This window comes from Caretta caretta, chromosome 9, assembly GCF_965140235.1.
Source record: "Caretta caretta isolate rCarCar2 chromosome 9, rCarCar1.hap1, whole genome shotgun sequence".
NCBI lineage: Eukaryota > Metazoa > Chordata > Testudines > Cheloniidae > Caretta > Caretta caretta.
Window position 1 is genome coordinate 39,903,255 of NC_134214.1, and position 18,084 is coordinate 39,921,338.

Here is an 18,084-nt window from a genome sequence, read left to right on the forward strand (position 1 = left end):
AAGAAGAGATGAATTGAGGTAAAATTGCCTAAAATGACATGTTCATCAGAACATAACCCAAAGTAAAATAAAATAATCATTTCTCAAAGGCGTTCCTGGTCTTTATCAAAGGTTTCTTAGAAGCCTGCTTCATCAACAGGGAAGAATAAAAATGCAGCCATGCTTTTATGATATTGGAAGAAGACAAAGGTGTCTACTGAAATGAGGACATATAAAACGTAGAGAAAATTGTGCATATCCTAGAAGCATAAAGGTACAGATTTATGAGTCCCTTCGGACTTGGGGATTATGTGATGTTATTCAAAAGGTAATGTGAAAAATCAGATGCTTTCAAGGACTGATAAGTTAGAGCGATGTCAAGGACAGCAAGGAAAACAATAAAGTACAAATATGATACCAGAGATACAACTTGAATAACTGGGGCTAAGTCTTTAATTACCTATGTCCTTATCCGTATGCCACCCTGACTCAAACTGAGTAGTACCTTCTGCAAGAAGTCCCATGATTCCAGTGGGACTACTCATGTGAGAAAGGCATCACGTAAGGTGCGTAAGATTGCAGACTTGAGTCCCAAACTTACAGTTCTGCTGGAATCTCATTTGAAAAGATGTCTGATCACAGGATGTTCGCAAGAAAGCTAGATTAGTCTCTTGAGACCATTTTAAATGGCTCTTGTTAAAGCTTGTAGTTTACATGTGCACTGTCTTCATACCATTTGTTTATAGACAATTAAACATCTCTTCACAACTTTGACATAAAAGCACATAGCAGTAAGGAAAGCCCCAACACATTTTGTAAGACGCTTCTTGAACTTAATGTTGATATTGCCATCTTAGTCTTTTGTCATTAAAGTGTTAGCAGCAGCACTATTGGGGTAACTGAACAATAAATAATGGAAGTGTGATATCATTTACAGATTATGAGTTTTAGACAATTTTGCATAAATGAACTGAATTCTTCCTGCCCCACAGAACTGAAGGGAGGTTATGGTTCAGGTTTTTTTCATACTTTTAGGTAGTTTATAAAACTTTAACTATATGGGCTGTTTCTGATCTAAAGTGACAAAATGAAAATATACTTATATGCATACTTTAAAGAAAACGAACAAAAAAAAAAAACCAACAGAATCTGGGGGCTGGATTTTACCTACTTGTTGGAAATTGTTCTGTGCTGTGGGGAAACTCATTAGGTTTGGCTTCATATTTACCATTACTGATTGTCAGTTAAACTGACTAAAACCCGCATAGGTGCTTGACCCAAACCATTACCCTTAACAAAAAAATCTATGTAGGTGTTTGGTACTAAACATAAGATTCAGGCTTAACAAATCAAATGAACTATCTGCTTTACTTGCCGCTGAATCGTTTTGCAGAACTGTATGTCTGCAACATAGAGTCACTGCTGCTCTCTCGAGTCGGAGAGATAAGACTCAAGAAGAGCTAAAGCTGTTTAATTTGCAAGCATGACCCAGACTGGAGATTTTTACTTGGATTCTCAGTGAAGTTGAAATATCATAACAGTATTGTGTTACATGCTAACTCAGAGGTTCTCAAACTGGGGGGTAGTGACCTCTCTGGGGTCACAAGGTGGTTACATGGGGGTCACGAGCTGTCAGCTCCATGGGGCTGACATCCCTGGCCCCTGAGCTCCCATTAAATTAAATTACCACCCTATTTTTAAATTTATAATGGGGGGGTCCCACTCAGAGGCTTGCTGTGTGAAAGGGGTCACCAGTACAAGAAGTTTGAAAACCACTGAAGCATGAATCATTCCTCACCAGTGCATGAGGCCTGCTGTTCCTAAAAACGTTTAGGGCCAGATCTACAGCTTGTGGAAAGATTTCCATTAACTTAACTGAGCCTTGGCTTAGGCCCTTAGAGCTAATTTTTATATAAGTAAGTACTTGAAGTTAAACATCTGCTTAAGTGCTTTGCTGAATAGGGGTGTTAGATATAACTATAATGGGGCAATGTAAGTACTTTCAAACTGATAAAATCCTTTTAAGTGTGACTGTAGTATCTAAGCCCCTGTGCGGCTCCATCAATGTAGTAACTGAGCACCTCACATGCCTTAATGAATGTATCTTCTCACACCACGGTGAAGTGGACAAATGTTACTATTATTTGTAGAGTGGGTCAGGACATTTTGATAGTGAAAGACACAAATGAAAATTTTCACTCTTATTTTCTTCTATTTTTTTTTATCAATTCTAATTTATCCCCATTTTAGAGACATGGAACTGAAGCACAGTGTCTTGCCCAAGTCTCTCAGGAAGTCTGTGACAGTCAGGATCCGAGCCCAGATCTCCTGAGCCACCATCTGGTGCCTTAACTACAAAGCCGTCAGTCTTCCTCTCTTCCCAACTCTGAACAGCCCTCCTCTCTTGGCTCCTGATTCTAGCCCCAGTTACAGTGGAGTTCCTATCAAGCATCTGCCTGTCACCACCTGCCTCCCCCACCTCTGTAATGTAGCCCAGGAATAAGGCTGCCCTGACCCTACCTCTGCAGCATGCATCTCTATGCCTTCAACTCCTGTTTGAGTGACTCTTACAATTCCCTCTCTTGTGATCTCCTGAAGTCCCAGTCCTCCAGCCTCCAATGTTCAGAACGCTTCTGCTGCTGCCCACTTTCTCACACATGCAAAACTACATCAGTCCTGTTGTCCAGCTTTACCAGAAGAAGACACTGGATGTGGTTTCATTAGGCCACAACTTTGTTACGAGATGTCTGGGAGTACCCAGCAGATAAATTGTACAGAGCAGGTAACTCCATGATCAGTTCAATATCTAACCAGGGCTTCCATCAGCCCCTCCCCTTTCCATCCTGGTCTCTAGCCAACCCACTGCTGGGACCGAACCATCCCTTCCTCAAATGAGGGTTAAGATGAGTTACAAAGGAGGGGGCATGGCTCCCTACTATACCAGTCTCAGGTTTCAGAGTAACAGCCGTGTTAGTCTGTATTCGCAAAAAGAAAAGGAGTACTTGTAGCACCTTAGAGACTAACCAATTTATTTGAGCATGAGCTTTCGTGAGCTACAGCTCACTTCATCAGATGTATACCGTGGAAACTGCAGCAGACTTTATATACACACAGAGATCATGAAACAATACCTCCTCCCACCCCACTGTCCTGCTGGTAATAGCTTATCTAAAGTGATCATCAGGTGGGCCATTTCCAGCACAAATCCAGGTTTTCTCACCCTCCACCCCCCCACACAAATTCACTCTCCTGCTGGTGCTAGCCCATCCAAAGTGACAACTCTTTACATAATCAAGTCGGGCTATTTCCTGCATAAATCCAGGTTTTCTCACATCCCCCCCACCCCCATACACACACAAACTCACTCTCCTGCTGGTAATAGCTCATCTAAACTGACCACTCTCCAAGTTTAAATCCAAGTTAAACCAGAACATCTGGGGGGAGGGGGGGTAGGAAAAAACAAGAGGAAACAGGCTACCTTGCATAATGACTTAGCCACTCCCAGTCTCTATTTAAGCCTAAATTAATAGTATCCAATTTGCAAATGAATTCCAATTCAGCAGTTTCTCGCTGGAGTCTGGATTTGAAGTTTTTTTGTTTTAAGATAGCGACCTTCATGTCTGTGATTGCGTGACCAGAGAGATTGAAGTGTTCTCCGACTGGTTTATGAATGTTATAATTCTTGACATCTGATTTGTGTCCATTTATTCTTTTACGTAGAGACTGTCCAGTTTGACCAATGTACATGGCAGAGGGGCATTGCTGGCACATGATGGCATATATCACATTGGTGGATGTGCAGGTGAACGAGCCTCTGATAGTGTGGCTGATGTTATTAGGCCCTGTGATGGTGTCCCCTGAATAGATATGTGGGCACAATTGGCAACGGGCTTTGTTGCAAGGATAAGTTCCTGGGTTAGTGGTTCTGTTGTGTGGTATGTGGTTGTTGGTGAGTATTTGCTTCAGGTTGCGGGGCTGTCTGTAGGCAAGGACTGGCCTGTCTCCCAAGACTTGTGAGAGTGTTGGGTCATCCTTTAGGATAGGTTGTAGATCCTTAATAATGCGTTGGAGGGGTTTTAGTTGGGGGCTGAAGGTGACCGCTAGTGGCGTTCTGTTATTTTCTTTGTTAGGCCTGTCCTGTAGTAGGTAACTTCTGGGAACTCTTCTGGCTCTATCAATCTGTTTCTTTACTTCTGCAGGTGGGTATTGTAGTTGTAAGAAAGCTTGACAGAGATCTTGTAGGTGTTTGTCTCTGTCTGAGGGGTTGGAGCAAATGCGGTTGTATCGCAGAGCTTGGCTGTAGACGATGGATCGTGTGGTGTGGTCAGGGTGAAAGCTGGAGGCATGCAGGTAGGAATAGCGGTCAGTAGGTTTCCGGTATAGGGTGGTGTTTATGTGGCCATTGTTTATTAGCACTGTAGTGTCCAGGAAGTGGATCTCTTGTGTGGACTGGACCAGGCTGAGGTTGGTGGTGGGATGGAAATTGTTGAAATCATGGTGGAATTCCTCAAGGGCTTCTTTTCCATGGGTCCAGATGATGAAGATGTCATCAATATAGCGCAAGTAGAGTAGGGGCTTTAGGGGACGAGAGCTGAGGAAGCGTTGTTCTAAATCAGCCATAAAAATGTTGGCATACTGTGGGGCCATGCGGGTACCCATAGCAGTGCCGCTGATCTGAAGGTATACATTGTCCCCAAATGTGAAATAGTTATGGGTAAGGACAAAGTCACAAAGTTCAGCCACCAGGTTAGCCGTGACATTATCGGGGATAGTGTTCTTGGCGGCTTGTAGTCCATCTTTGTGTGGAATGTTGGTGTAGAGGGCTTCTACATCCATAGTAGCCAGGATGGTGTTATCAGGAAGATCACCGATGGATTGAAGTTTCCTCAGGAAGTCAGTGGTGTCTCGAAGGTAGCTGGGAGTGCTGGTAGCATAGGGCCTGAGGAGGGAGTCTACATAGCCAGACAATCCTACCCCACACCCCCGTTCCACTCCTTTAAATCCTTTACCAAACCATTTATCCGATCACTGTATCACTCCCTATGGAGTACCTGCACTGGACATCCGCCCCACATTTATGCAATGAGTTGTGACGCCATAGCCTAACTCCTGTTCCCTACTCACCCTAACAAAGCCCCCCTCTCGGAACCTGCTATGGGGAAGGCAAACAAACCCTTCCCCCGCAATCCTCCTTTGCCACTCTGGTGGTGAGGGAAATATTCCTTCCCAGCCCCCACAGAAAAGAGCAGCTAGCACAATGTCCACAGCAGGTCCTGACCAAACCAGGTATTTTGCTGCTTCCAAGGATGGGAGGGTGGGTGCTGCTCTGTCTCGTTCAGAAAAGGTGGGGGCTTCTCCTGCCGGGCCTGCCCTTTATCAACTCCCTGCCCTTTGGGTCCCTGGGGGATGAGTCACCCACGCTCACCTGCTCTGCTTCTGCAGCAGCGTCCATGCCTCTCTCCCCCCTTACCACCTTAAAGTGATATACCCCTTCCCCTGGCAAGCCAGACACTCCCTTCTGCCCCCTCTTAAGGTATGGTGCGGTCATTCACTTCAGTCTTCCTCATGGACCCTGTATCCCTGGTTTCCTCTCTTTTATCCTGTATTAATGCCAGCCACCTCCTTTCCAATCACATAAACTCCCTGCTGTAAGTGAAAGATTCTTTTTTTCCACAGGTCTGGATGTCTTGAGCAGTCTTTCTACATCTTTCCACCCTATTCTTTATTTTTATATCTCATATGAAAGTGTCTCTTTCACTAGCTGCACACTCTATCGGCTTTCACTTTTTAAAATTTTAATGTTGACGGTGTTATTTAACTCCAAAGAACATATCTGGATACAGTTTGTATAAAAGATGCTACACCAAATACAGCTCTTCTGTATTATAGTCTTCTTTCATCTTCTCCAATTGCTTTGTGTCTATCAGAAATCCAAGATTTCTGGCAAAATTTCTTTAACCTTCTATTTCGTTATATGTAAGGGAAATAATGTTATACTTTTTTACACTAATACAAAACAAAGGTATATCCACCCTTAAAATAAAAAGTAGGAATTGGGTTATTTTCAAAGGCATAGATGGCATTTAGATGCTTATCCCTCACTGAAAGTCAATAGGAGTTGGGTGCCTAACTCACATTTGTGAATCTCCTTCAAGGCCTTTTTGTATGATTTTTTAGAGATAAACTTAAAAATAAAACTGTACCCCTCTGCTAGGGCCTGGCCCTGAAAAAAACCTTTGCTCTCCTTTGCAGTCTTTACACAAGAGCCCTTTGAAGGCTTAGTGGGGCAACGCATGTGAGTTAATGTTTGCACAGGATCAGGTTCTTCAGGGTGGTCTAGCTTAGCAAAACCTCTAATGTACAGAATACAGTAGTCAGGTTGTCGTGTGTGGCTCATCAAGCTGACTCAAAGCCAGGCAGATGTAAGTAAGGGTTGGTCAAGAGCTCTGGTGGAACTTTCATTAGTCGAGTTTACTAAAGAACATTGTTTCATTGGTCACATTTTATATTCAAATTCCATTTATAAATTCTTTATAAAAGGTTAATAAATATTAATAGAACTTTTAATAAGTGGTTAATTGGTGATTATAAATGTTAAAGGGTCAGTAGGTAGCTTACAACTACCTATAACCTCTTCTGTTGATGTACAATATCACAAAGTGCTTCTGTTAATCTAATACATAATACATCTGTCAATCATTTAATAACCTTTTGTAAATGAACCTTAATGTAAAGTGTGACCATTATATTTATGTTGTTTCTTGGGGTGGAGTGACCTTCACGTATTTTATGGAATCTATTTATTTTATCAGCTAAGAATTTATCAAGCACAACCTGAATTTGAGATGGACTCTCTTGTTTAGCCTAGTCCACACGTGAATGAAGGAATATGGTGTAATTTTAATTCTATCTCATAGAGTTGTGTCTAAGGCTGGCATAATGCTGGATTTTTTTTTCTAATCTTCATTTCAGAAAGTCATTTCTCAGCAGCTTCAGTCACTGAGAGAATTTTGGGGAGTTTAGGTATATAAAGTCTTCCACAGGACTTAGGGCTAATCTGAGTGTAGGGACTGCAGCATTGTTTATCAGGAAATCTAAGCAAGAACAACCATTAGTTTGTCCAATCCAGAAATTTCCTTACTCAACTCTCCATTAAGGTTCTGAATCTGACCTCATTTACTCTGGTGTAAATCAGGATATTATTATTTATTGTTTGTATTGCACTACTGCCTAGAGCCTCACTAAGCTAAACACTCTACAGACACATTACACAAATATGGTCCCTGCTTACAATCCCCATGAAAGTCAATAGAGGCACACCAGAATATAACTAGTCTGAGTGAGTCCAGCATCAGCCCTCACAAGTCTTCAAGTTTTTTCATATTCTGTTTATATTCAAGAGCTGAGCAATTGCAGATTTTTTTTTTCTTTTTCAGTTGGGTTTATTTTGCCTTTGAGTTGACAGGAGACGTCTTCTATAAATGCAAAACCAGATGATGTTGGTATGTCCTTTATGATTTGCATAGTAATAATGCTGTCTCCTTTTTTGGTTGTTGTTTGTAGAAATGCAATGAACTATTTGAAAACAACCTGAATAATCAGCCAGCTATTGTGTCCGATAGTTAACAAGTAGCACAGATGGCTAAGCTTTTATGCACCCATGGCAATTAACTCAGATAAACTACCTCAGATTGCTTCAGCTATATATCTCATCAAAACTGCTGGCTGGCAGGAATGACATGCATATTTCTTTAGAAGCTTTTTTATAATCACATAATATTATATGGACATTACATTTCATCTTTATTTTACGATAAATGGTAATACAATCAAAATGCAACCTCATTTGTAATTATTATTGCATCCTCCTATGAGTCTGATTCTGCAACCCTTTGTCACTTGAGTAAAAATTACTTACATAAGCAGCCCCATTGACTTCAGTAACATTGCAGGTTTGTGCTCTAACACCACACTATAATTGTACAGCATTTCTGTATTTTTTGCTAATGCAATCTAATGCTGTCATTAAATGGCTGTCAAAGTGTCCGACAGGCTTTCTGCTGCCCTTCCAAGTTGTTTGCCATGTCTGCTGTCTCCGTGACTCTGCTAAAATGTTTTGGGGAAAAAACAGGTTTTGTTCCAATGTTATCACAAATCGTCTAACCTTCAAGTTCACTAAAGAATTCAGTGGGTGAAATATTTGGCAGGCACATGAGACCTGCTATCAGCATGCTCTTCCACTCCTGACTTTAAAGGTCTTCTGTATATACACACTGATGTGTATACTACCAATGTTTGACTAATCAATTGCTCTGTCATTTTCCTAGGCTTTAATTTATCTGCTCACAGAACAGATATGAAAAGATGAATGTGAAATTAAGTGCATTGCACTGAAATTACAGCCTAACAATGAAAGTATTTTGTAATAAGAAAAGGAGTACTTGTGGCACCTTAGAAACTAACAAATTTATTTGAGCATAAGCTTTTGTGAGCTACAGCTCACTTCATCAGATGTATTTTGTACTAGTTACTTTATGTTACAAATCCAGTTACATTATGACCTTTACTGAAAAACTGGCCTTGATTAGCTCCATGTTTTGACTGCGAAAGTTCTTCTGATCCCATTATTTGCCATCATGAACAGTATAATCTATAGAACAGGCTATGGACTTCTGTAGAGATCAAAATCAAGCTGTATTGACTCTGGGAATGAATGTTGATAGAAAAAGACTGCTGTGTGAAAACAACTCGTTTTCAGCCTGGAGGCCCTGGGAAGTTGAAGTTAACCTGCCAATGTTCATTTTCCTAGAAAAAGATTCACTCAGTTTGTCTTTATAAGAACTGCTCTTGAGACCAAAAGGAAATAGATTTATAGCCTATTTCAATGGACTATTAAAAAACCCACCTTTTTAGCTTTTTCCGCATCATGCAATTCACAAGAAAGTGTTTCTGCTAATTTCAGCCTTGAGGATCTTTTATCTGTTTAGCCCAATTCAAACTTGATCCTGTTGTATTAAAGCTTGTACTGTTACCCTTGGATTTTGCTCGCCTCATGGACTGAAATTTGTTTGTTATAGGAAGGAGTTGACTTAGATATCTGGTTAGTCATCCCTGACTCAAAAGCCTGATCTAATTTACACCATCTGGCAATATCCCTAATGAATGATACCCCAGTTGAGAATTGGGGAATATACCCTTTCCCCACCCTCCCCAGATTCATCATCTGGCTTTGCCAAGCCAGGGAGGATGGCTGGTTTAGGAACTGGTTATGCCAGATTTATGCTGCCTGAGACCTCCCCCAGAGGGGCCAGGGGAATTGTTAGCTGGCCAGCTTCTGGCTGCTTTGCACTGCCTGAGGAGATGGGGAGAATTTGGCCTCTGTGGGTCATTTTTTTTTTCTTCCCTTTTTCTTTTCTCTCTAAAGCCCAGTCTACCAACTTTTTTTTTTTTAAACTGATTTAGCCATTTCAATCTGAGAGGTGATTTTTTTGACTGAAATAGTTAAATCAGTATAACCCCTCTAATGTGGCTGTGCTTATATCAGTGTAAAGGTGCCTCATACCAGTGTAGTTTATTCCCCTTGCCTTTAGGTATAGCTATACTGGTACAAGACACCTTTATGCTGATACAACAGCACCCATGCTAGCAGGGTTGAAGCATTCAGACTTAGTTAAAGTGGTGCATCTTTTGTGTGTAGAGAAGACCTTAGCATACATGACCATAAAAGGGGCTAGGGTCTCTTTCGATGCACTGTGTCCACTAGAGATTTGCATGATTTCTAAAACTAGTATCAGGGAGAATTCAGATGCAAGACACTCCGTTAGCCACACTTAACTTCGTTGCTGGTGCCAGATCCTTCCCTTCTGGCACTCCATCCTGTGATACGTTTGGTTAGGACTTTCTTTAATAATGAGTATACTTTTTTGTTTAATTGGAGCGTTCCCTACTGAAAGTGGAAAGGAAGGATCCTAGGGCAGCAGGTTTTTCTACTCCATTCCCTCTGAAGAGGATGACCGACCAGGCAATCTGTATCTCCCAGCATGATCCAAAGGAGGCTGAAACACTCAGGGCTGTGTACGCACTTCAGTAGGTATAAGTTATGTCACTCGGGCATGAATAAGCCACCCCCCGAGCAATGTAAGTTATACCAACCTAAGTGCCAGTGTGGACAGTGCTATGTCGGCAAGAGAGCTTCTCCTGCTGACATAGTTACCGCCGCTCATGGGGACTGGAGTAATTAAGTCGACGGGAAAGTTCTCTCCCATCGGCTTAGAGTGTCTGCACTAGCCACTGTAAGCTCTGTAGTGAAGCCATAGCCTCAGCCTTTTAGGAAACTGGGGTGTACAGTGATTCCTGCTAATACTACCTGGTGTTAGATGGACTTCTCTACCTAAAACAAGGCAGAGGCAGCACAATATCTATAAGTGAAAAGGAAAACCTCCCATTGACTTCAGTGGGAGCAGAACTATGTCCTCTGCTGCATGGTAGGTGACTCAATGATCTACCAGGTTATTTCCATTTCTAATTACTACTGAACCCTACCTTTGCATACCATTCCCATCATACAAGTATTGCCATTGATTTTCTGGAGTTGCAGTATGGCCATGCTATTTATTGTCTTATAATACAATACTGCTGAAATCTACATGTTGCTCTTGTTTTCTTGCATTGCTACAATACCTTCTGCTCCTTCATTCAGAAAACTGAATACTGAAGGCAGGAAGAAATAGTGCCATTTTTTGAGCTTTCACATTCTTTGAAATCATATGTCCCATTTACATTGTATGTTTTCTCTAGCATGGAAGACTCACTGTCTTGTCAGAAGCAATGGGGGCGGGAAGGAGAGGGAGAGGAAAGAGGGGTGGAAATGGGAATAGCAGGCTGCAAAACATCTACTGTCACTGAAACCTCTAAGTGACATACACAAATTATCTTGCTTATTTCAGCTTTGCATAACAGTATATATCAAGCTAATGTGACCTGATGGGAAGAATTTTTACTGATGCATGACAGTCAAATTATAGAATTAAATGACCCAATTTATGGACAATTTTTATTTGTATTACTTGAATTTTGTTTGCATTATCCTCTTTGGGATTTGGGGAATCCTATTAATTTAGCAATTTTTACACACCTTGTTACTATTATCTCTGATTTCCCTATTCATACTTTATGAGCCTCTTTTCATATTCTTATTACTCAGTTTACCATTGACAGACTAAAATATAATTGACTGCACCACTGATTCCAATCCAAGGCCGTTTCCAGGAAGAAGCCTTTTTGTTTTCTAACTTGCAGTGGCAGCAGAAAGTGTTTTGTGTCTAGACATTCTGGAGTGCAAAAAATTACCAATATGTTTATACAAACATTTATGTGTCTATGGATGAGAGGTAAATGTGCTGAAAGCACATCACATTCCTTTTTTCTGTTTCCAAAATTGAGGGGAAAGTTGAAATACATTTCTGAGCCTTTAGAAAGTTATGTGATCTGCTGCTGTGGTTTTTTAAATTTAATTTTATTTTTTTAGTATAACCATTTTCATTTATGTATTTATTTTTTGTATTACACTGTCATATAAAATTAATAATAGGTTTTTAAAAAATACCAATATATAAAAAAACAAACATGTCTATAATCAAAATATAAATGGATCCAGAAATAAACACAAAATCACAGTTTTATCAGCATGCTTACTGCAATGAGATGTTTCAAAGGGAAAATCATTAATTCGGTTTTAGAGTTGTTAGTATAAATACCAAGAGACCCCAGTGGTCTCTTCCTGCAGTTTGTAGTGTTTTTTTGCAAAAGAGAAGGGGCACAAGACAGGGTAGAAATGAACAGAAAGGAGATTATTAAGCCCACACAAAACCTGTAACTCCCTGGGTCTCTAGTTTCCTTGTGCCGAATTGGAATTAATTTGCAAACTGGATACAATTAATTTAGGATTGAATAGAGACTGGGAATGGATGGGTCATTACACAAAGTAAAACTATTTCCCCATGTTTATTCCCCCCCCCCAACCCCCACTGTTCCTCAGAGGTTCCTGTTAACTGCTGGAAATGGGCCACCTTGATTATCATTATAAAAGGTCCCCCCCCCCCCCCCCGCTCTCCTGCTGGTAATAGCTCATCTTAAGTGATCACTCTCCTTACAGTGTGTATGATAACACCCATTTTTTCATGTTCTGTGTGCATATAAATCTCCTCACTGAATTTTCCACTGAATGCATCCGATGAAGTGAGCTGTAGCTCACGAAAGCTTATGCTCAAATAAATTGGTTAGTCTCTAAGGTGCCACAAGTACTCCTTTTCTTTTTTGCGAATACAGACTAACACAGCTGCTACTCTGAAACCAGTCTTACCATACAGGTTTGACTAAATCCTGGTCTGGAAGAATGGCATGGATTGCCATTTGCTGGCTTAGAGATAGCTATGCAGAGGGTGAGGCAGCTTGGCAACAGTACTTAGTTGTCATTTGTGCCTTGGAAAAATCTTCTCTTTGATTTGGCCAGCAAGCAGTAGCACAAGTGTAAAGTCCAGCGGGCCTCACACATTTTGAAGTACTTAACATAACAAGCATGAATGAAATGCTGATAAATTTCACAGCCCTGCTTTGCAATGTAAAACTCATTTATTCATATGAAAGAACTTGACTCACAGACTCACCAGCCCTCACCAACAGGTTATTTAACATACTGGAGTTAAGAGTATTATGCAGCCAAAACTTTGATTTTCCAAACTCTTAATGTGTGCCTCATTTTCTTGTGCTCATTAAGGTGATCAGCAGAAATCTCTTTGCTTCTTGAATTTTGTTGCTTAACATTTAATTATCCTTCTTGAAACCTACCGCCTTCATCACAAAAGAAGCACTCGGTCTTTATGTTCCCTTCTCTTCTGTGACTACTTTGGAAAGACAGTAATATATCACAGCTGGAGTACTGGATCCAATTTTGGGCACAGCGCTTAGGAAAGATGTGGACAAATTGGAGAAAGTCCAGAGGAGAGCAACAAAAATGGTAAAAGGTTTAGAAACTCTATGGTCCTATGAGAAAAGGTTTAAAAAAAAAACTGGGCATGATTAGTCTTGAGGAAAGAGGGCTGAGGGGAGACCTGATAACAGTCTTCAAATATGTTAAGGTCTGTTATAAAGAGGACAGTGATAAATTGTTCTCCATGTCCACTGAAGGTAGGACAAGAAGCAAGGGCAATATAAGTTAGATATTAGGAAAAACTTTCCAATCATAAGGGATGTTAAACACCAGACTAGGCTACCAAGAGAGGTTGTGGAAACCCCACCACTGGAGGTTTTTAAGAAAAAATTGGACAAACATCTGTCAGGGATGGTCTATGTTTACTTGGGCCTGCCTCTGCGCAAGAAGCTGGACTTGATGACTTCTTGAGGTCCCTTCCAGCCCAATTTTCTATGTTTCTGTATTACTCCCACTTCTGAGTCTAGAAGCAAATGTGTTGTGTCATTTGCATTAGAAATTTTTCGTTGCACTTTCAAAATTAGAGATTTTTTTTTAAAGATTTGAGAATATAGAAATCAAAACTTTATTTTTCTGTGCCCTACTTTGTGGCTGGACATGAGGAAAAAAGATTGCGCTGGGATTTGGGAGATCTGGGTTCAATTCTCTTCTCTGCCACAGGCTTCCTCTGTGACCTTGGATAAGTCACTTCACTTCTCTGTACCTCAGTTCCCATCGTAAAATGGGGATAATAGCACTTCATATCCTCATAGGTGAGTTGGGAGGGTAAAGGGTTGGGAGGCTCCCAAATACCATCGTAATGGGGGCCATCTGAGTATTTAGATGGTTCAAAAAAATTTGACTTTTCCAAAGCTGAATACTAATTCCAAGTACATTTGTATAGATGGGGTGAAATCTTGGCCCAGCTGAAGTCAATGGGAGTTTTGCCATTGATTTCAATGGGGCCAGTATTTCACTGAGGGCATCCTACAATTAAATCATAATTAAATGCATCATAATGAAAGGATTGATGATTCTTGTATCCAGAATTATGCACATTATTTTGGTATAAGTTTCCCAAACATGAACAGCTGAATTTCTGGTACAGTCACTTGTAGCTATCCACCTGGAGCTGCGATTTCATCCGAGCTCACAACCAAAGCATATTTCAACGCCTGGTTTGGAGGCTCACAAAGAAAGCCAAGGATGTTACAAAAAATGTTGTGGTTCAATAGTAGCACTCTCCCCTCTATTTCAGTGCTGAGTCACTTTTTTTTTTTCCAAAATGGGCAAAACACGAATTGCACTAAGGGCAGTTCAAGACTTATATACCTTCCTGATGGTATATTCCTATGGAAGGGGTTGTTGTAGTTGCCACATGGATGCTATGTGATACTGAATGGGTCTGTGATTGACAGGCACTCTACGAAGCAATCTCTTTGTGAAGATTGTGGTCCATTCTGTGAAAGAGGCCAAGAATCCCCATGTGATAGGGTATACCAGACCCTCTGAGGCCCCTTTTGGAGGTCTTGTGGCCCTGCCACACCCCACCCCAAAAGAGGGCAGCAGAGAAGGTCATCCAAGCTGCCTAGAGTGGCTGTGTGGGACACAGCCAGTCAGGGCCCAGCAGCCTAGTATAAGAAGAGCTGCAGGGCCAGAGGGAGTACAGTTCCTTGTTGGAGCTGAAGGAGTGTGGATGGCTGATGGAGCTACAGAACCCCGCATAGGGCCATGCTGCCAGAAGCCAGGGAGAGCGAGAAGGAGCCCTGAGCTGGTCACGGGGACTCCATCAGGATGAGGTCCTGAGGCACAGGGCCATAGGAAGTGGCCCAGGGAATTACAGCAGCAGCAGCGTGACTTAGCAGCTATCTGCTGTGTCCCTTTATCTATCTACAGAGTCCCTGGGCTGGGACCTGGAGTAGTGGGCAGGCCTGGGTACCTCTAACCCTCAACCCCTGGGGGAAGTGGCCTGGACAGTGAGGCACCCCAGAGGGGGGAAACTGAACTATAGTTGCCCAGCTGGATAGCTGTAGCCAGGAAGCCTCAAGCGGATGAAGACATCGTCTTCAGAGGAGGGACAATCGGAGAGAGAGAGAGAGTGTGCAGGTGCACACTTGGCCAAGGGGACACTCACAAGAGGTGAGTGCACCCCGTTACACTGGTACCAGAAGTGAGATTTGGGACCGACCCCTGAAACAAGGGAACAAAGGAGAAGTTGGTAAGGCTGCACAGCATCTGTCGTGTATGGCCATCTAATTCTATATTTCTGTGGCAACACTGTAAAGCATGAGAGGAATATACAAGGATGAAATATTCAGCAGGTCTATTGATTATTATCATCTAAAACTTGCAGTGATCTCCCTGATGCTTAATGTAGGGAGAAGTCACAATTGTCAAGAAAAACCAATACAGTAGCTTAGTTAAAGTGAGAGTGGTTTTGTTTAAATTAAAGTTTATGCACAAATATAAATAATTCACATTTGTTTTGATGGGGGGAGAAAGAAGGTAGCCCTTTGGTGCTAAGTCAAGGTTTATGAGATCCCTGTGCCAAATCCCCATGACTACACATTTTGAAAGGTGTATTGAACAGTCATTCTCTCAGACTTCTGGCAGAAGCTGCCAGTTATGTCTCTAAAGTGATCCTGACAAAAAAATATTTGCATGTGCAACTGGTCACACAGAGCTTGGTCACTGAGGCATTAAACAATCCTACCCCAAAGTACCTCAAATCTCTGTCAGTTGGAACCTTACTTGCTGAATTTAATGAAGCAGAAAACAGGCTGCAGAGCTGATGTGACCTTAAAGCTACTACAGAAAATGATGCTAGTGGAGGAAGCGTTGAAAAGAAAGAATTTGAAAATAGTAAGAGAAAAAATAACATTAGAAACCTGGATAGATCTGACACATTGGAAGGGAGATGGATGCATTTCGGCAAGTCGATGTCAGAGGCATTCATCCAGCTGTGGAGAAGGTAATAAGAGAAAAAGAGAGCATCCTTTGAATGCTGGTCCCACACCTCAGTAGACAGATAGGCTGAGACCAGAGGGCATCAAATTACACCCTTTTAAAGACACACTGGCAGCGCAAGCTACAGTAAGGAATACTAGCCTATAAGTCACACCCCAGTCCCAATGAAGGCAATGGGGACTTTTCCATTGACTTCACTGGGTCTGGGATTTGCCTCCGTTTCTGTGTATGCAGAAGAATAGATTTATTGAAGTAACTTGGCCCCAGGGAGCCTCTACTTGTCAGAACACAACTTCTCCAAACTGAAGGCTCCACACAACTCTTTTCAAGGAGATTGGGTTTATCATGGTTCAGAAGAAATAAACTGAGGATTGTGTACATTTAAATAATAAGAATTAACAGCTATATAGAACTTGCGCTGAAACCCCCAGACAGCCCTGAGGCTGCTACAAAAGGTACTGCACCGTCTTGGTGTCTTGATTCCAGGTCCTCTAAACTAAACTCCTGTTCCCCAGTGGAACTGTCTATATATATATTTGCAGAGGAGAGCAACAGACCTATATTCCATTTGGTGTAAGTGGCTAGATGTTGTTGATGCCTGCACTTCTTACTGCTGCTGGCTATGTTCCTGCTGCTACCTTCTTTGGTCCTGGTTCTGCAGGCACCAGAGCACTGATAGGAGGTGTGGTGAGGCTAAGTACTATTCAGCCTTTGCTCAGTAGCTACTCAGGTGTATGTAGGACCCAGTCGTGCAAGATTCTGCAGGCCCTTATTTCTTAATGATGTTGGTAGAAGTTGAGGGTACTCCGCATCTTTCAGGCTTGGGCCCAGAATGTGGACCATTACGCTCAGCAAGGCAAATAAAATTTTGCATCTGCACTGGTCTGAGCATGGTTTGGTAGTAGACACGCTGAGTGAAGAGAGATGAAGGAGCAGTAGGGCTATCAGAGAGCACGGTGTTTTAAGGGCAATCCAGTGAATGCAAATGATGGGCTAAATTCATTTTTGGGGGCTGAGGTGGTCCCTTGTAGGTCACCTGACACACAAAAGTTTGCAGCTGCCATCTTCCACCTGAACATCCTCATGACAGCCTTTCCACTGCAGGGGTCCTCTGCCAGATCTAAGACCAGCAGAGGTCATCATAGACACCGGTGGATCAATTCACCCCTGTACAGTGGATAAGCACAAGGCTTATGCACCATGTAAGTCTCACTTAAGTCCTGTTCAGAAGACTTAGGCGGGTCTAAAAAGGGGGCATAGGCCTTACCTGGGGGAAGTATTGCACTCTGTGTGAACTCAGTCCCATGGGGAGAGCAGCTATTTGTGTTAATGCAAGAGTCTCCTGCATCTGCCCAAAGGCTCTGCTTGCCCCACAGTGTAGTGAACAGCTAACCCTGGGAGGAAATAAGAGCAGGGGCAGTCAAGAAGGTCAAGAAATGTTCCTATGAGACGATACCTGCCCCAGTGACCTGCTTCAGTATTCTGGGCACCAGCCTGCAGCATCTGCTTCACTCAGTTTGTTGCTTCTTGTTGGATGATGAGTAGTAAAACACCACGCTCATTCAGCAGTACCTGGCTCAGTGCTGCTGGCTTGTGACCTTCATACAGGCAACTGCACAATAGAACCCTCCGCTTGGGCCAGTAAATATTCAAAGCAGGATGCGGATTTAACTAGGCACCTATCAATGTTAATGGGAGTCATACTGTATCCCCTCTAAGCCACTTTGACAATCCTCCCCATATACAGTTGTGATTTAAGGGGACAAGGGCATCTAAATTCATAATGAAGAGTGACAATTTATCTTCAGTTCATTCTACTACATAACTGAGTCCCATCTGCCTTCCTGCCTCCCATCTGCAAGACCAATACAATACCTAGATTGTCTTAATGCATACTAATTCCCTAGGCAGAGAGTTAGCAAAACACATATGGGCAGTGGTGAGCTGGACCTGGTTCGCACCAGTTGCGTGAACCGGTTGTTAAATTTTGAAGCCAGTTTAGAACCGGTTGTTAAAGGGGTGGGCAACCTCCGGCCACATTCAGCCCGCGGGATCATCCTGTCCGGCCCGCCTGAACTCTCAGCTGGGGAGGCTCCTCTGAGAATCCCTTTTTAATTTTTACTCACCCGGCGGCGCTCCGGGTCTTTGGCGGCACTTCGGCGGCAGGTCCT